We start from the raw sequence: 17,586 nt of genomic DNA, 5'->3' as shown, positions 1-17,586 counted from the left end.
TGACTGTTTTATTCACTTTGTTGGGAAGCTACGCTCTGAAGAAGTTTGTCAAAGTGGCCGGTTTCTGTGGTGTAGCGGTTATCACGTTCGCCTCACACGCGAAAGGTCCCTGGTTCGAAACCAGGCAGAAACACTCTTGTTGTTATTTTAAGATGACATGCACACTCAAGCTGTGTCAGTGGGTTGACTAAGTTCTTACGAATGCTTGCTCAGTAAAACAACCTGAAATCACAGAATGGCACAAATAGACAAAAGAGACAAAAAAACAAAAGATTACGCCAGGGTAGTCGCTGAATAAAGGCTGTGTGTCTTTGACAGAGCGGACGATTAAGTCAAGTCAAGTCAAGTGGCTTTTATTGTCATTTCTACTATACACAGTGGTACACAGTACACAGTAGAAACGAGATAACGTTCCTCCAGAACCAAGGTGCTACAAAACAGCACAAACTATGTAAAGTGCATCGAGTTCAACCTAGTGTAAACAGTGCAGATGAAAAACAGTACAGACAGACAGTGTAGACGGACAACACAAAATAACACAGGACAGGACAAAAAACCTAAGATAGTGCCGACCAGTAAACCTATTGTATACTATTTTACAGTACAGTACAGTCAAGTGTGCCAAAGGTACAAAAAAAGCAGCATGTAAACAGTATAGTGCATTTGAATGTCCGGCATGTATACAGTTCAATTGCAGTGGAATGATTACTGGCTAAAGTTGCAATAGTCGTCGTTCAATTTCAGTTTTGACTATCTGTTGAGGAGTCCCTTTCCTGCATTGCATTCCCTATTCTTGGTGCACGCGATATGGCAAACAGCATGTCGAAAAAGGGTTATGCGAGACTACTGAAGAAAGTTAAGAACCAATTTCTAAACAGCCTTTGTTTGGACAAGCCGACCACGACCACGATAAATAGCTGCACTTGCAGCAGCAGCCCTAGGATGTCAATTACAAGAGTGTCAATCTCCTCTCCACACTGCACTGGCATAGCGTTGGACCGATCAGCCTCTACATATGAGCATGGTCCCCATTAAGCTGAGAAAGTACCTATTGTGCACTAGGAGGTTTGAAAACCTCTTAGAGTCGACCTTGCATGATGATGTGTCGCTTTGTGGTTAGATGCTACCCTCTGGAATTAACACCCTACGTGGCCAGTTTCTGTAGTGTAGTGGTTATCACATTCGCCTAACACGCGAAAGGTCCCTGGTTCGAAACCAGGCAGAAACACTGTTGCTGTCCATTATTATCTGCACAGTCAGCCTGGTTGGAGTGTCTTGTAAAAGGGGTTGTCTCAGTTCTAACAATGCGAAAGGCAACACTTTTGGTTTTAGTACTACAAAGTTCCATAAAGATCTTGTCATCCCAAAGCCCCTTAGAAGTAATCTTCCGCGACTGTTTTATTCACTTTGCTGGGAAGCTACGCTCTGAAGAAGTTTGTCAAAGTGGCCGGTTTCTGTGGTGTAGCGGTTATCACGTTGGCCTCACACGCGAAAGGTCCCTGGTTCAAAACCAGGCAGAAACACTATTGTTGTTATTTTAAGATGACATGCACACTCAAGCTGTGTCAGTGGGTTGACTAAGTTCTTACGAATGCTTGCTCAGTAAAACAACCTGAAATCACAGAATGGTACAAATAGACAAAAGAGACAAAAAAACAAAAGATTACGCCAGGGTAGTCGCTGAATAAAGGCTGTGTGTCTTTGACAGAGCGGACGATTAAGTCAAGTCAAGTCAAGTCAAGTCAAGTGGCTTTTATTGTCATTTCTACTATACACAGTGGTACACAGTACACAGTAGAAACGAGATAACGTTCCTCCAGAACCAAGGTGCTACAAAACAACACAAACTATGTAAAGTGCATCGAGTTCAACCTAGTGTAAACAGTGCAGATGAAAAACAGTACAGACAGACAGTGTAGACGGACAACACAAAATAACACAGGACAGGACAAAAAACCTAAGATAGTGCCGACCAGTAAACTTATTGTATACTATTTTACAGTACAGTACAGTCAAGTGTGCCAAAGGTACAAAAAAAGCAGCATGTAAACAGTATAGTGCATTTGAATGTCCGGCATGTATACAGTTCAATTGCAGTGGAATGATTACTGGCTAAAGTTGCAATAGTCGTCGTTCAATTTCAGTTTTGACTATCTGTTGAGGAGTCCCTTTCCTGCATTGCATTCCCTATTCTTGGTGCACGCGATATGGCAAACAGCATGTCGAAAAAGGGTTATGCGAGACTACTGAAGAAAGTTAAGAACCAATTTCTAAACAGCCTTTGTTTGGACAAGCCGACCACGACCACGATAAATAGCTGCACTTGCAGCAGCAGCCCTAGGATGTCAATTACAAGAGCTTCAATCTCCTCTCCACACTGCACTGGCATAGCGTTGGACCGATCAGCCTCTACATATGAGCATGGTCCCCATTAAGCTGAGAAAGTACCTATTGTGCACTAGGAGGTTTGAAAGCCCCTTAGAGTCGACCTTGCATGATGATGTGTCGCTTTGTGGTTAGATGCTACCCTCTGAAAGTGCCACTCTACGTGGCCAGTTTCTGTAGTGTAGTGGTTATCACATTCGCCTAACACGCGAAAGGTCCCTGGTTCGAAACCAGGCAGAAACACTGTTGCTGTCCATTATTATCTGCACAGTCAGCCTGGTTGGAGTGTCTTGTAAAAGGGGTTGTCTCAGTTCTAACAATGAGAAAGGCAACACTTTTGGTTTTAGTACTACAAAGTTCCATAAAGATCTTGTCATCCCAAAGCCCCTTAGGAGTAATCTTCCGCGACTGTTTTATTCACTTTGCTGGGAAGCTACGCTCTTAAGAAGTTTGTCAAGGTGGCTGGTTTCTGTGGTGTAGCGGTTATCACGTTCGCCTCACACGCGAAAGGTCCCTGGTTCGAAACCAGGCAGAAACACTCTTGTTGTTATTTTAAGATGACATGCACACTCAAGCTGTGTCAGTGGGTTGACTAAGTTCTTACGAATGCTTGCTCAGTAAAACAACCTGAAATCACAGAATGGCACAAATAGACAAAAGAGACAAAAAAACAAAAGATTACGCCAGGGTAGTCGCTGAATAAAGGCTGTGTGTCTTTGACAGAGCGGACGATAAAGTCAAGTCAAGTCAAGTGGCTTTTATTGTCATTTCTATTATACACAGTGGTACACAGTACACAGTAGAAACGAGATAACGTTCCTCCAGAACCAAGGTGCTACAAAACAACACAAGCTATGTAAAGTGCATCGAGTTCAACCTAGTGCAAACAGTGCAGATGAAAAACAGTAATGACAGACAGTGTAGATGGACAACACAAAATAACACAGGACAGGACACAAAACCTAAGACAGTGCCGACCAGTAAACCTATTGTATACTATTTTACAGTACAGTACAGTCAAGTGTGCCAAAGGTGCAAAAAAAGCAGCATGTAAACAGTATACTGCATTTGAATGTCCGGCATGTATAAAGTGCAATTGCAGTGGAATGATTACTGGCTAAAGTTGCAATAGTCGTCGTTCAATTTCAGTGTTGACTATCTGTTGAGGAGTCCCTTTCCTGCATTGCATGCCCTATTCTTGGTGCACGCGATATGGCAAACAGCATGTCGAAAAAGGGTTATGCGAGACTACTGAAGAAAGTTAAGAACCAATTTCTAAACAGCCTTAGTTTGGACAAGCCGACCACATACTATTAATCGAAATTGAGACTTTTTCCCATGATAAATAGCTGCGCTTGCAGCAGCAGCCCTAGGATGTCAATTACAAGAGCTTCAATCTCCTCTCCACACTGCACTGGCATAGCGTTGGACCGATCAGCCTCTACATATGAGCATGGTCCCCATTAAGCTGAGAAAGTACCTATTGTGCACTAGGAGGTTTGAAAGCCCCTTAGAGTCGACCTTGCATGATGATGTGTCGCTTTGTGGTTAGATGCTACCCTCTGAAAGTGCCACCCTACGTGGCCAGTTTCTGTAGTGTAGTGGTTATCACATTCGCCTAACACGTGAAAGGTCCCTGGTTCGAAACCAGGCAGAAACACTGTTGCTGTCCATTATTATCTGCACAGTCAGCCTGGTTGGAGTGTCTTGTAAAAGGGGTTGTCTCAGTTCTAACAATGAGAAAGGCAACACTTTTGGTTTTAGTACTACAAAGTTCCATAAAGATCTTGTCATCCCAAAGCCCCTTAGGAGTAATCTTCCGCGACTGTTTTATTCACTTTGCTGGGAAGCTACGCTCTGAAGAAGTTTGTCAAAGTGGCCGGTTTCTGTGGTGTAGCGGTTATCACGTTCGCCACACACGCGAAAGGTCCCTGGTTTGAAACCAGGCAGAAACACTATTGTTGTTATTTTAAGATGACATGCACACTCAAGCTGTGTCAGTGGGTTGACTAAGTTCTTACGAATGCTTGCTCAGTAAAACAACCTGAAATCACAGAATGGCACAAATAGACAAAAGAGACAAAAAAACAAAAGATTACGCCAGGGTAGTCGCTGAATAAAGGCTGTGTGTCTTTGACAGAGCGGACGATTAAGTCAAGTCAATTCAAGTGGCTTTTATTGTCATTTCTATTATACACAGTGGTACACAGTACACAGTAGAAACGAGATAACGTTCCTCCAGAACCAAGGTGCTACAAAACAACACAAGCTATGTAAAGTGCATCGAGTTCAACCTAGTGCAAACAGTGCAGATGAAAAACAGTAATGACAGACAGTGTAGATGGACAACACAAAATAACACAGGACAGGACACAAAACCTAAGACAGTGCCGACCAGTAAACCTATTGTGTACTATTTTACAGTACAGTACAGTCAAGTGTGCCAAAGGTACAAAAAAAGCAGCATGTAAACAGTATAGTGCATTTGAATGTCCGGCATGTATACAGTTCAATTGCAGTGGAATGATTACTGGCTAAAGTTGCAATAGTCGTCGTTCAATTTCAGTTTTGACTATCTGTTGAGGAGTCCCTTTCCTGCATTGCATTCCCTATTCTTGGTGCACGCGATATGGCAAACAGCATGTCGAAAAAGGGTTATGCGAGACTACTGAAGAAAGTTAAGAACCAATTTCTAAACAGCCTTTGTTTGGACAAGCCGACCACGACCACGATAAATAGCTGCACTTGCAGCAGCAGCCCTAGGATGTCAATTACAAGAGCTTCAATCTCCTCTCCACACTGCACTGGCATAGCGTTGGACCGATCAGCCTCTACATATGAGCATGGTCCCCATTAAGCTGAGAAAGTACCTATTGTGCACTAGGAGGTTTGAAAGCCCCTTAGAGTCGACCTTGCATGATGATGTGTCGCTTTGTGGTTAGATGCTACCCTCTGAAAGTGCCACTCTACGTGGCCAGTTTCTGTAGTGTAGTGGTTATCACATTCGCCTAACACGCGAAAGGTCCCTGGTTCGAAACCAGGCAGAAACACTGTTGCTGTCCATTATTATCTGCACAGTCAGCCTGGTTGGAGTGTCTTGTAAAAGGGGTTGTCTCAGTTCTAACAATGAGAAAGGCAACACTTTTGGTTTTAGTACTACAAAGTTCCATAAAGATCTTGTCATCCCAAAGCCCCTTAGGAGTAATCTTCCGCGACTGTTTTATTCACTTTGCTGGGAAGCTACGCTCTTAAGAAGTTTGTCAAGGTGGCCGGTTTCTGTGGTGTAGCGGTTATCACGTTCGCCTCACACGCGAAAGGTCCCTGGTTCGAAACCAGGCAGAAACACTCTTGTTGTTATTTTAAGATGACATGCACACTCAAGCTGTGTCAGTGGGTTGACTAAGTTCTTACGAATGCTTGCTCAGTAAAACAACCTGAAATCACAGAATGGCACAAATAGACAAAAGAGACAAAAAAACAAAAGATTACGCCAGGGTAGTCGCTGAATAAAGGCTGTGTGTCTTTGACAGAGCGGACGATAAAGTCAAGTCAAGTCAAGTGGCTTTTATTGTCATTTCTATTATACACAGTGGTACACAGTACACAGTAGAAACGAGATAACGTTCCTCCAGAACCAAGGTGCTACAAAACAACACAAGCTATGTAAAGTGCATCGAGTTCAACCTAGTGCAAACAGTGCAGATGAAAAACAGTAATGACAGACAGTGTAGATGGACAACACAAAATAACACAGGACAGGACACAAAACCTAAGACAGTGCCGACCAGTAAACCTATTGTATACTATTTTACAGTACAGTACAGTCAAGTGTGCCAAAGGTGCAAAAAAAGCAGCATGTAAACAGTATACTGCATTTGAATGTCCGGCATGTATAAAGTGCAATTGCAGTGGAATGATTACTGGCTAAAGTTGCAATAGTCGTCGTTCAATTTCAGTGTTGACTATCTGTTGAGGAGTCCCTTTCCTGCATTGCATGCCCTATTCTTGGTGCACGCGATATGGCAAACAGCATGTCGAAAAAGGGTTATGCGAGACTACTGAAGAAAGTTAAGAACCAATTTCTAAACAGCCTTAGTTTGGACAAGCCGACCACATACTATTAATCGAAATTGAGACTTTTTCCCATGATAAATAGCTGCGCTTGCAGAAGAAGCCCTAGGATGTCAATTACAAGAGCTTCAATCTCCTCTCCACACTGCACTGGCATAGCGTTGGACCGATCAGCCTCTACATATGAGCATGGTCCCCATTAAGCTGAGAAAGTACCTATTGTGCACTAGGAGGTTTGAAAGCCCCTTAGAGTCGACCTTGCATGATGATGTGTCGCTTTGTGGTTAGATGCTACCCTCTGAAAGTGACGCCCTGCGTGGCCAGGTTCTGTAGTGTAGTGGTTATCACATTCGCCTAACATGCGAACGGTCCCTGGTTCGAAACCAGGCAGAAACACTGTTGCTGTCCATTATTATCTGCACAGTCAGCCTGGTTAGAGTGTCTTGTAAAAGGTGTTGTCTCAGTTCTAACAATGAGAAAGGCAACACTTTTGGTTTTAGTACTACAAAGTTCCATAAAGATCTTCTCATCCCAAAGCCCCTTAGGAGTAATCTTCCGTGACTGTTTTATTCACTTTGCTGGGAAGCTACGCTCTGAAGAAGTTTGTCAAAGTGGCCGGTTTCTGTGGTGTAGCGGTTATCACGTTCGCCTCACACGCGAAAGGTCCCTGGTTCGAAACCAGGCAGAAACACTCTTGTTGTTATTTTAAGATGACATGCACACTCAAGCTGTGTCAGTGGGTTGACTAAGTTCTTACGAATGCTTGCTCAGTAAAACAACCTGAAATCACAGAATGGCACAAATAGACAAAAGAGACAAAAAAACAAAAGATTACGCCAGGGTAGTCGCTGAATAAAGGCTGTGTGTCTTTGACAGAGCGGACGATTAAGTCAAGTCAAGTCAAGTGGCTTTTATTGTCATTTCTATTATACACAGTGGTACACAGTAGAAACGAGATAACGTTCCTCCAGAACCAAGGTGCTACAAAACAACACAAGCTATGTAAAGTGCATCGAGTTCAACCTAGTGCAAACAGTGCAGATGAAAAACAGTAATGACAGACAGTGTAGATGGACAACACAAAATAACACAGGACAGGACACAAAACCTAAGACAGTGCCGACCAGTAAACCTATTGTATACTATTTTACAGTACAGTACAGTCAAGTGTGCCAAAGGTGCAAAAAAAGCAGCATGTAAACAGTATACTGCATTTGAATGTCCGGCATGTATAAAGTGCAATTGCAGTGGAATGATTACTGGCTAAAGTTGCAATAGTCGTCGTTCAATTTCAGTGTTGACTATCTGTTGAGGAGTCCCTTTCCTGCATTGCATGCCCTATTCTTGGTGCACGCGATATGGCAAACAGCATGTCGAAAAAGGGTTATGCGAGACTACTGAAGAAAGTTAAGAACCAATTTCTAAACAGCCTTAGTTTGGACAAGCCGACCACATACTATTAATCGAAATTGAGACTTTCTCCCATGATAAATAGCTGCGCTTGCAGAAGCAGCCCTAGGATGTCAATTACAAGAGCTTCAATCTCCTCTCCACACTGCACTGGCATAGCGTTGGACCGATCAGCCTCTACATATGAGCATGGTCCCCATTAAGCTGAGAAAGTACCTAATGTGCACTAGGAGGTTTGAAAGCCCCTTAGAGTCGACCTTGCATGATGATGTGTTGCTTTGTGGTTAGATGCTAGCCTCTGGAATTGACACCCTACGTGGCCAGTTTCTGTAGTGTAGTGGTTATCACATTCGCCTAACACGCGAAAGGTCCCTGGTTCGAAACCAGGCAGAAACACTGTTGCTGTCAGTGCAAAGTCAGCCTGGTTGGAGTGTCTTGTAAAAGGGGTTGTCTCAGTTCTAACAATGAGAAAGGCAACACTTCTGGTTTTAGTACTACAAAGTTCCATAAAGATCTTGTCATCCCAAAGCCCCTTAGGAGTAATCTTCCGCGACTGTTTTATTCACTTTGCTGGGAAGCTACGCTCTTAAGAAGTTTGTCAAGGTGGCCGGTTTCTGTGGTGTAGCGGTTATCACGTTCGCCTCACACGCGAAAGGTCCCTGGTTCGAAACCAGGCAGAAACACTCTTGTTGTTATTTTAAGATGACATGCACACTCAAGCTGTGTCAGTGGGTTGACTAAGTTCTTACGAATGCTTGCTCAGTAAAACAACCTGAAATCACAGAATGGCACAAATAGACAAAAGAGACAAAAAAACAAAAGATTACGCCAGGGTAGTCGCTGAATAAAGGCTGTGTGTCTTTGACAGAGCGGACGATAAAGTCAAGTCAAGTCAAGTGGCTTTTATTGTCATTTCTATTATACACAGTGGTACACAGTACACAGTAGAAACGAGATAACGTTCCTCCAGAACCAAGGTGCTACAAAACAACACAAGCTATGTAAAGTGCATCGAGTTCAACCTAGTGCAAACAGTGCAGATGAAAAACAGTAATGACAGACAGTGTAGATGGACAACACAAAATAACACAGGACAGGACACAAAACCTAAGACAGTGCCGACCAGTAAACCTATTGTATACTATTTTACAGTACAGTACAGTCAAGTGTGCCAAAGGTGCAAAAAAAGCAGCATGTAAACAGTATACTGCATTTGAATGTCCGGCATGTATAAAGTGCAATTGCAGTGGAATGATTACTGGCTAAAGTTGCAATAGTCGTCGTTCAATTTCAGTGTTGACTATCTGTTGAGGAGTCCCTTTCCTGCATTGCATGCCCTATTCTTGGTGCACGCGATATGGCAAACAGCATGTCGAAAAAGGGTTATGCGAGACTACTGAAGAAAGTTAAGAACCAATTTCTAAACAGCCTTAGTTTGGACAAGCCGACCACATACTATTAATCGAAATTGAGACTTTTTCCCATGATAAATAGCTGCGCTTGCAGAAGAAGCCCTAGGATGTCAATTACAAGAGCTTCAATCTCCTCTCCACACTGCACTGGCATAGCGTTGGACCGATCAGCCTCTACATATGAGCATGGTCCCCATTAAGCTGAGAAAGTACCTATTGTGCACTAGGAGGTTTGAAAGCCCCTTAGAGTCGACCTTGCATGATGATGTGTCGCTTTGTGGTTAGATGCTACCCTCTGAAAGTGACGTTCTGCGTGGCCAGGTTCTGTAGTGTAGTGGTTATCACATTCGCCTAACATGCGAACGGTCCCTGGTTCGAAACCAGGCAGAAACACTGTTGCTGTCCATTATTATCTGCACAGTCAGCCTGGTTAGAGTGTCTTGTAAAAGGTGTTGTCTCAGTTCTAACAATGAGAAAGGCAACACTTTTGGTTTTAGTACTACAAAGTTCCATAAAGATCTTCTCATCCCAAAGCCCCTTAGGAGTAATCTTCCGTGACTGTTTTATTCACTTTGCTGGGAAGCTACGCTCTGAAGAAGTTTGTCAAAGTGGCCGGTTTCTGTGGTGTAGCGGTTATCACGTTCGCCTCACACGCGAAAGGTCCCTGGTTCGAAACCAGGCAGAAACACTCTTGTTGTTATTTTAAGATGACATGCACACTCAAGCTGTGTCAGTGGGTTGACTAAGTTCTTACGAATGCTTGCTCAGTAAAACAACCTGAAATCACAGAATGGCACAAATAGACAAAAGAGACAAAAAAACAAAAGATTACGCCAGGGTAGTCGCTGAATAAAGGCTGTGTGTCTTTGACAGAGCGGACGATTAAGTCAAGTCAAGTCAAGTGGCTTTTATTGTCATTTCTATTATACACAGTGGTACACAGTAGAAACGAGATAACGTTCCTCCAGAACCAAGGTGCTACAAAACAACACAAGCTATGTAAAGTGCATCGAGTTCAACCTAGTGCAAACAGTGCAGATGAAAAACAGTAATGACAGACAGTGTAGATGGACAACACAAAATAACACAGGACAGGACACAAAACCTAAGACAGTGCCGACCAGTAAACCTATTGTATACTATTTTACAGTACAGTACAGTCAAGTGTGCCAAAGGTGCAAAAAAAGCAGCATGTAAACAGTATACTGCATTTGAATGTCCGGCATGTATAAAGTGCAATTGCAGTGGAATGATTACTGGCTAAAGTTGCAATAGTCGTCGTTCAATTTCAGTGTTGACTATCTGTTGAGGAGTCCCTTTCCTGCATTGCATGCCCTATTCTTGGTGCACGCGATATGGCAAACAGCATGTCGAAAAAGGGTTATGCGAGACTACTGAAGAAAGTTAAGAACCAATTTCTAAACAGCCTTTGTTTGGACAAGCCGACCACGACCACGATAAATAGCTGCACTTGCAGCAGCAGCCCTAGGATGTCAATTACAAGAGCTTCAATCTCCTCTCCACACTGCACTGGCATAGCGTTGGACCGATCAGCCTCTACATATGAGCATGGTCCCCATTAAGCTGAGAAAGTACCTATTGTGCACTAGGAGGTTTGAAAGCCCCTTAGAGTCGACCTTGCATGATGATGTGTCGCTTTGTGGTTAGATGCTACCCTCTGAAAGTGCCACTCTACGTGGCCAGTTTCTGTAGTGTAGTGGTTATCACATTCGCCTAACACGCGAAAGGTCCCTGGTTCGAAACCAGGCAGAAACACTGTTGCTGTCCATTATTATCTGCACAGTCAGCCTGGTTGGAGTGTCTTGTAAAAGGGGTTGTCTCAGTTCTAACAATGCGAAAGGCAACACTTTTGGTTTTAGTACTACAAAGTTCCATAAAGATCTTGTCATCCCAAAGCCCCTTAGAAGTAATCTTCCGCGACTGTTTTATTCACTTTGCTGGGAAGCTACGCTCTGAAGAAGTTTGTGAAAGTGGCCGGTTTCTGTGGTGTAGCGGTTATCACGTTCGCCTCACACGCGAAAGGTCCCTGGTTCGAAACCAGGCAGAAACACTATTGTTGTTATTTTAAGATGACATGCACTCTCAAGCTGTGTCAGTGGGTTGACCAATTTCTTACGAATGCTTGCTCAGTAAAACAAACTGAAATCACAGAATGGTACAAATAGACAAAAGAGACAAAAAAACAAAAGATTACGCCAGGGTAGTCGCTGAATAAAGGCTGTGTGTTTTTGACAGAGCGCACAATTAAGTCAAGTCAAGTCAAGTCAAGTCAAGTGGCTTTTATTGTCATTTCTACTATACACAGTGGTACACAGTACACAGTAGAAACGAGATAACGTTCCTCCAGAACCAAGGTGCTACAAAACAACACAAACTATGTAAAGTGCATCGAGTTCAACCTAGTGTAAACAGTGCAGATGAAAAACAGTACAGACAGACAGTGTAGACGGACAACACAAAATAACACAGGACAGGACAAAAAACCTAAGATAGTGCCGACCAGTAAACCTATTGTATACTATTTTACAGTACAGTACAGTCAAGTGTGCCAAAGGTACAAAAAAAGCAGCATGTAAACAGTATAGTGCATTTGAATGTCCGGCATGTATACAGTGCAATTGCAGTGGAATGATTACTGGCTAAAGTTGCAATAGTCGTCGTTCAATTTCAGTTTTGACTATCTGTTGAGGAGTCCCTTTCCTGCATTGCATTCCCTATTCTTGGTGCACGCGATATGGCAAACAGCATGTCGAAAAAGGGTTATGCGAGACTACTGAAGAAAGTTAAGAACCAATTTCTAAACAGCCTTAGTTTGGACAAGCCGACCACATACTATTAATCGAAATAGAGAATTTCTCCCATGATAAATAGCTGCACTTGCAGCAGCAGCCCTAGGATGTCAATTACAAGAGCTTCAATCTCCTCTCCACACTGCACTGGCATAGCGTTGGACCGATCAGCCTCTACATATGAGCATGGTCCCCATTAAGCTGAGAAAGTACCTATTGTGCACTAGGAGGTTTGAAAGCCCCTTAGAGTCGACCTTGCATGATGATGTGTCGCTTTGTGGTTAGATGCTACCCTCTGGAATTGACACCCTACGTGGCCGGTTTCTGTGGTGTAGCGGTTATCACGTTTGCCTCACACGCGAAAGGTCCCTGGTTCGAAACCAGGCAGAAACACGGTTGCTGTCTATTATTATCTGCACAGTCAGCCTGGTTGGAGTGTCTTGTAAAAGGGGTTGTCTCAGTTCTAACAATGAGAAAGGCAACACTTTTGGTTTTAGTACTACAAAGTTCCATAAAGATCTTCTCATCCCAAAGCCCCTTAGGAGTAATCTTCCGTGACTGTTTTATTCACTTTGCTGGGAAGCTACGCTCTGAAGAAGTTTGTCAAAGTGGCCGGTTTCTGTGGTGTAGCGGTTATCACGTTGCCTCACACGCGAAAGGTCCCAGGTTCGAAACCAGGCAGAAACACTCTTGTTGTTATTTTAAGATGACATGCACACTCAAGCTGTGTCAGTGGGTTGACTAAGTTCTTACGAATGCTTGCTCAGTAAAACAACCTGAAATCACAGAATGGCACAAATAGACAAAAGAGACAAAAAAACAAAAGATTACGCCAGGGTAGTCGCTGAATAAAGGCTGTGTGTCTTTGACAGAGCGGACGATTAAGTCAAGTCAAGTCAAGTGGCTTTTATTGTCATTTCTATTATACACAGTGGTACACAGTACACAGTAGAAACGAGATAACGTTCCTCCAGAACCAAGGTGCTACAAAACAACACAAGCTATGTAAAGTGCATCGAGTTCAACCTAGTGCAAACAGTGCAGATGAAAAACAGTAATGACAGACAGTGTAGATGGACAACACAAAATAACACAGGACAGGACACAAAACCTAAGACAGTGCCGACCAGTAAACCTATTGTATACTATTTTACAGTACAGTACAGTCAAGTGTGCCAAAGGTGCAAAAAAAGCAGCATGTAAACAGTATACTGCATTTGAATGTCCGGCATGTATAAAGTGCAATTGCAGTGGAATGATTACTGGCTAAAGTTGCAATAGTCGTCGTTCAATTTCAGTTGTGACTATCTGTTGAGGAGTCCCTTTCCTGCATTGCATTCCCTATTCTTGGTGCACGCGATATGGCAAACAGCATGTCGAAAAAGGGTTATGCGAGACTACTGAAGAAAGTTAAGAACCAATTTCTAAACAGCCTTTGTTTGGACAAGCCGACCACGACCACGATAAATAGCTGCACTTGCAGCAGCAGCCCTAGGATGTCAATTACAAGAGTCTCAATCTCCTCTCCACACTGCACTGGCATAGCGTTGGACCGATCAGCCTCTACATATGAGCATGGTCCCCATTAAGCTGAGAAAGTACCTATTGTGCACTAGGAGGTTTGAAAGCCCCTTAGAGTCGACCTTGCATGATGATGTGTCGCTTTGTGGTTAGATGCTACCCTCTGAAAGTGCCACCCTACGTGGCCAGTTTCTGTAGTGTAGTGGTTATCACATTCGCCTAACACGCGAAAGGTCCCTGGTTCGAAACCAGGCAGAAACACTGTTGCTGTCCATTATTATCTGCACAGTCAGCCTGGTTGGAGTGTCTTGTAAAAGGGGTTGTCTCAGTTCTAACAATGAGAAAGGCAACACTTTTGGTTTTAGTACTACAAAGTTCCATAAAGATCTTCTCATCCCAAAGCCCCTTAGGAGTAATCTTCCGCGACTGTTTTATTCACTTTGCTGGGAAGCTACGCTCTGAAGAAGTTTGTCAAAGTGGCCGGTTTCTGTGGTGTAGCGGTTATCACGTTCGCCACACACGCGAAAGGTCCCTGGTTTGAAACCAGGCAGAAACACTATTGTTGTTATTTTAAGATGACATGCACACTCAAGCTGTGTCAGTGGGTTGACTAAGTTCTTACGAATGCTTGCTCAGTAAAACAACCTGAAATCACAGAATGGCACAAATAGACAAAAGAGACAAAAAAACAAAAGATTACGCCAGGGTAGTCGCTGAATAAAGGCTGTGTGTCTTTGACAGAGCGGACGATTAAGTCAAGTCAATTCAAGTGGCTTTTATTGTCATTTCTATTATACACAGTGGTACACAGTACACAGTAGAAACGAGATAACGTTCCTCCAGAACCAAGGTGCTACAAAACAACACAAGCTATGTAAAGTGCATCGAGTTCAACCTAGTGCAAACAGTGCAGATGAAAAACAGTAATGACAGACAGTGTAGATGGACAACACAAAATAACACAGGACAGGACACAAAACCTAAGACAGTGCCGACCAGTAAACCTATTGTGTACTATTTTACAGTACAGTACAGTCTAGTGTGCCAAAGGTACAAAAAAAGCAGCATGTAAACAGTATAGTGCATTTGAATGTCCGGCATGTATACAGTTCAATTGCAGTGGAATGATTACTGGCTAAAGTTGCAATAGTCGTCGTTCAATTTCAGTTTTGACTATCTGTTGAGGAGTCCCTTTCCTGCATTGCATTCCCTATTCTTGGTGCACGCGATATGGCAAACAGCATGTCGAAAAAGGGTTATGCGAGACTACTGAAGAAAGTTAAGAACCAATTTCTAAACAGCCTTAGTTTGGACAAGCCGACCACATACTATTAATCGAAATTGAGACTTTTTCCCATGATAAATAGCTGCGCTTGCAGAAGAAGCCCTAGGATGTCAATTACAAGAGCTTCAATCTCCTCTCCACACTGCACTGGCATAGCGTTGGACCGATCAGCCTCTACATATGAGCATGGTCCCCATTAAGCTGAGAAAGTACCTATTGTGCACTAGGAGGTTTGAAAGCCCCTTAGAGTCGACCTTGCATGATGATGTGTCGCTTTGTGGTTAGATGCTACCCTCTGAAAGTGACGACCTGCGTGGCCAGGTTCTGTAGTGTAGTGGTTATCACATTCGCCTAACATGCGAACGGTCCCTGGTTCGAAACCAGGCAGAAACACTGTTGCTGTCCATTATTATCTGCACAGTCAGCCTGGTTAGAGTGTCTTGTAAAAGGTGTTGTCTCAGTTCTAACAATGAGAAAGGCAACACTTTTGGTTTTAGTACTACAAAGTTCCATAAAGATCTTCTCATCCCAAAGCCCCTTAGGAGTAATCTTCCGTGACTGTTTTATTCACTTTGCTGGGAAGCTACGCTCTGAAGAAGTTTGTCAAAGTGGCCGGTTTCTGTGGTGTAGCGGTTATCACGTTTGCCTCACACGCGAAAGGTCCCTGGTTCGAAACCAGGCAGAAACACTCTTGTTGTTATTTTAAGATGACATGCACACTCAAGCTGTGTCAGTGGGTTGACTAAGTTCTTACGAATGCTTGCTCAGTAAAACAACCTGAAATCACAGAATGGCACAAATAGACAAAAGAGACAAAAAAACAAAAGATTACGCCAGGGTAGTCGCTGAATAAAGGCTGTGTGTCTTTGACAGAGCGGACGATTAAGTCAAGTCAAGTCAAGTCAAGTCAAGTGGCTTTTATTGTCATTTCTACTATACACAGTGGTACACAGTACACAGTAGAAACGAGATAACGTTCCTCCAGAACCAAGGTGCTACAAAACAGCACAAACTATGTAAAGTGCATCGAGTTCAACCTAGTGTAAACAGTGCAGATGAAAAACAGTACAGACAGACAGTGTAGACGGACAACACAAAATAACACAGGACAGGACAAAAAACCTAAGATAGTGCCGACCAGTAAACCTATTGTATACTATTTTACAGTACAGTACAGTCAAGTGTGCCAAAGGTACAAAAAAAGCAGCATGTAAACAGTATAGTGCATTTGAATGTCCGGCATGTATACAGTTCAATTGCAGTGGAATGATTACTGGCTAAAGTTGCAATAGTCGTCGTTCAATTTCAGTTTTGACTATCTGTTGAGGAGTCCCTTTCCTGCATTGCATTCCCTATTCTTGGTGCACGCGATATGGCAAACAGCATGTCGAAAAAGGGTTATGCGAGACTACTGAAGAAAGTTAAGAACCAATTTCTAAACAGCCTTTGTTTGGACAAGCCGACCACGACCACGATAAATAGCTGCACTTGCAGCAGCAGCCCTAGGATGTCAATTACAAGAGTCTCAATCTCCTCTCCACACTGCACTGGCATAGCGTTGGACCGATCAGCCTCTACATATGAGCATGGTCCCCATTAAGCTGAGAAAGTACCTATTGTGCACTAGGAGGTTTGAAAACCTCTTAGAGTCGACCTTGCATGATGATGTGTCGCTTTGTGGTTAGATGCTACCCTCTGGAATTGACACCCTACGTGGCCAGTTTCTGTAGTGTAGTGGTTATCACATTCGCCTAACACGCGAAAGGTCCCTGGTTCGAAACCAGGCAGAAACACTGTTGCTGTCCATTATTATCTGCACAGTCAGCCTGGTTGGAGTGTCTTGTAAAAGGGGTTGTCTCAGTTCTAACAATGCGAAAGGCAACACTTTTGGTTTTAGTACTACAAAGTTCCATAAAGATCTTGTCATCCCAAAGCCCCTTAGAAGTAATCTTCCGCGACTGTTTTATTCACTTTGCTGGGAAGCTACGCTCTGAAGAAGTTTGTCAAAGTGGCCGGTTTCTGTGGTGTAGCGGTTATCACATTGGCCTCACACGCGAAAGGTCCCTGGTTCAAAACCAGGCAGAAACACTATTGTTGTTATTTTAAGATGACATGCACACTCAAGCTGTGTCAGTGGGTTGACTAAGTTCTTACGAATGCTTGCTCAGTAAAACAACCTGAAATCACAGAATGGCACAAATAGACAAAAGAGACAAAAAAACAAAAGATTACGCCAGGGTAGTCGCTGAATAAAGGCTGTGTGTCTTTGACAGAGCGGACGATTAAGTCAAGTCAAGTCAAGTCAAGTCAAGTGGCTTTTATTGTCATTTCTACTATACACAGTGGTACACAGTACACAGTAGAAACGAGATAACGTTCCTCCAGAACCAAGGTGCTACAAAACAACACAAACTATGTAAAGTGCATCGAGTTCAACCTAGTGTAAACAGTGCAGATGAAAAACAGTACAGACAGACAGTGTAGACGGACAACACAAAATAACACAGGACAGGACAAAAAACCTAAGATAGTGCCGACCAGTAAACTTATTGTATACTATTTTACAGTACAGTACAGTCAAGTGTGCCAAAGGTACAAAAAAAGCAGCATGTAAACAGTATAGTGCATTTGAATGTCCGGCATGTATACAGTTCAATTGCAGTGGAATGATTACTGGCTAAAGTTGCAATAG

General features: G+C 43.1%; 24 non-coding genes across 24 annotated transcripts; all 24 read left to right on the top strand.

Moving 5' to 3' along the window:
• Positions 1 to 60: 60 nt before the first annotated feature.
• Positions 61 to 133, top strand: trnav-cac (transfer RNA valine (anticodon CAC)). Its single transcript has one exon. It is a non-coding gene; the product is annotated as a tRNA-Val (tRNA).
• Positions 134 to 1,155: 1,022 nt separating this feature from the next.
• Positions 1,156 to 1,228, top strand: trnav-aac (transfer RNA valine (anticodon AAC)). Its single transcript has one exon. It is a non-coding gene; the product is annotated as a tRNA-Val (tRNA).
• A 222-nt stretch (positions 1,229 to 1,450) lies between these two features.
• On the top strand, positions 1,451 to 1,523 carry trnav-cac (transfer RNA valine (anticodon CAC)). The gene has a single exon. It is a non-coding gene; the product is annotated as a tRNA-Val (tRNA).
• A 1,032-nt stretch (positions 1,524 to 2,555) lies between these two features.
• Positions 2,556 to 2,628, top strand: trnav-aac (transfer RNA valine (anticodon AAC)). The gene has a single exon. It is a non-coding gene; the product is annotated as a tRNA-Val (tRNA).
• A 222-nt stretch (positions 2,629 to 2,850) lies between these two features.
• On the top strand, positions 2,851 to 2,923 carry trnav-cac (transfer RNA valine (anticodon CAC)). Its single transcript has one exon. It is a non-coding gene; the product is annotated as a tRNA-Val (tRNA).
• Positions 2,924 to 3,972: 1,049 nt separating this feature from the next.
• trnav-aac (transfer RNA valine (anticodon AAC)) lies at positions 3,973 to 4,045 on the top strand. Its single transcript has one exon. It is a non-coding gene; the product is annotated as a tRNA-Val (tRNA).
• Positions 4,046 to 4,267: 222 nt separating this feature from the next.
• trnav-cac (transfer RNA valine (anticodon CAC)) lies at positions 4,268 to 4,340 on the top strand. The gene has a single exon. It is a non-coding gene; the product is annotated as a tRNA-Val (tRNA).
• Positions 4,341 to 5,362: 1,022 nt separating this feature from the next.
• On the top strand, positions 5,363 to 5,435 carry trnav-aac (transfer RNA valine (anticodon AAC)). Its single transcript has one exon. It is a non-coding gene; the product is annotated as a tRNA-Val (tRNA).
• Positions 5,436 to 5,657: 222 nt separating this feature from the next.
• Positions 5,658 to 5,730, top strand: trnav-cac (transfer RNA valine (anticodon CAC)). The gene has a single exon. It is a non-coding gene; the product is annotated as a tRNA-Val (tRNA).
• A 1,049-nt stretch (positions 5,731 to 6,779) lies between these two features.
• On the top strand, positions 6,780 to 6,852 carry trnav-aac (transfer RNA valine (anticodon AAC)). Its single transcript has one exon. It is a non-coding gene; the product is annotated as a tRNA-Val (tRNA).
• A 222-nt stretch (positions 6,853 to 7,074) lies between these two features.
• Positions 7,075 to 7,147, top strand: trnav-cac (transfer RNA valine (anticodon CAC)). The gene has a single exon. It is a non-coding gene; the product is annotated as a tRNA-Val (tRNA).
• A 1,042-nt stretch (positions 7,148 to 8,189) lies between these two features.
• trnav-aac (transfer RNA valine (anticodon AAC)) lies at positions 8,190 to 8,262 on the top strand. Its single transcript has one exon. It is a non-coding gene; the product is annotated as a tRNA-Val (tRNA).
• Positions 8,263 to 8,476: 214 nt separating this feature from the next.
• On the top strand, positions 8,477 to 8,549 carry trnav-cac (transfer RNA valine (anticodon CAC)). The gene has a single exon. It is a non-coding gene; the product is annotated as a tRNA-Val (tRNA).
• A 1,049-nt stretch (positions 8,550 to 9,598) lies between these two features.
• trnav-aac (transfer RNA valine (anticodon AAC)) lies at positions 9,599 to 9,671 on the top strand. Its single transcript has one exon. It is a non-coding gene; the product is annotated as a tRNA-Val (tRNA).
• Positions 9,672 to 9,893: 222 nt separating this feature from the next.
• trnav-cac (transfer RNA valine (anticodon CAC)) lies at positions 9,894 to 9,966 on the top strand. The gene has a single exon. It is a non-coding gene; the product is annotated as a tRNA-Val (tRNA).
• A 1,015-nt stretch (positions 9,967 to 10,981) lies between these two features.
• Positions 10,982 to 11,054, top strand: trnav-aac (transfer RNA valine (anticodon AAC)). The gene has a single exon. It is a non-coding gene; the product is annotated as a tRNA-Val (tRNA).
• A 222-nt stretch (positions 11,055 to 11,276) lies between these two features.
• trnav-cac (transfer RNA valine (anticodon CAC)) lies at positions 11,277 to 11,349 on the top strand. The gene has a single exon. It is a non-coding gene; the product is annotated as a tRNA-Val (tRNA).
• Positions 11,350 to 12,408: 1,059 nt separating this feature from the next.
• On the top strand, positions 12,409 to 12,481 carry trnav-cac (transfer RNA valine (anticodon CAC)). Its single transcript has one exon. It is a non-coding gene; the product is annotated as a tRNA-Val (tRNA).
• A 1,316-nt stretch (positions 12,482 to 13,797) lies between these two features.
• trnav-aac (transfer RNA valine (anticodon AAC)) lies at positions 13,798 to 13,870 on the top strand. The gene has a single exon. It is a non-coding gene; the product is annotated as a tRNA-Val (tRNA).
• Positions 13,871 to 14,092: 222 nt separating this feature from the next.
• On the top strand, positions 14,093 to 14,165 carry trnav-cac (transfer RNA valine (anticodon CAC)). Its single transcript has one exon. It is a non-coding gene; the product is annotated as a tRNA-Val (tRNA).
• A 1,049-nt stretch (positions 14,166 to 15,214) lies between these two features.
• On the top strand, positions 15,215 to 15,287 carry trnav-aac (transfer RNA valine (anticodon AAC)). The gene has a single exon. It is a non-coding gene; the product is annotated as a tRNA-Val (tRNA).
• A 222-nt stretch (positions 15,288 to 15,509) lies between these two features.
• Positions 15,510 to 15,582, top strand: trnav-cac (transfer RNA valine (anticodon CAC)). Its single transcript has one exon. It is a non-coding gene; the product is annotated as a tRNA-Val (tRNA).
• A 1,032-nt stretch (positions 15,583 to 16,614) lies between these two features.
• Positions 16,615 to 16,687, top strand: trnav-aac (transfer RNA valine (anticodon AAC)). The gene has a single exon. It is a non-coding gene; the product is annotated as a tRNA-Val (tRNA).
• A 222-nt stretch (positions 16,688 to 16,909) lies between these two features.
• On the top strand, positions 16,910 to 16,982 carry trnav-cac (transfer RNA valine (anticodon CAC)). Its single transcript has one exon. It is a non-coding gene; the product is annotated as a tRNA-Val (tRNA).
• Positions 16,983 to 17,586: the final 604 nt, after the last annotated feature.

Source organism: Channa argus, unplaced genomic scaffold, assembly GCF_033026475.1.
Source record: "Channa argus isolate prfri unplaced genomic scaffold, Channa argus male v1.0 Contig106, whole genome shotgun sequence".
NCBI classification, from domain to species: Eukaryota; Metazoa; Chordata; class Actinopteri; order Anabantiformes; family Channidae; genus Channa; species Channa argus.
The sequence above is the reverse complement of the archived record's forward strand: the minus strand, read 5'-3'. Positions and strand labels throughout refer to the sequence as shown.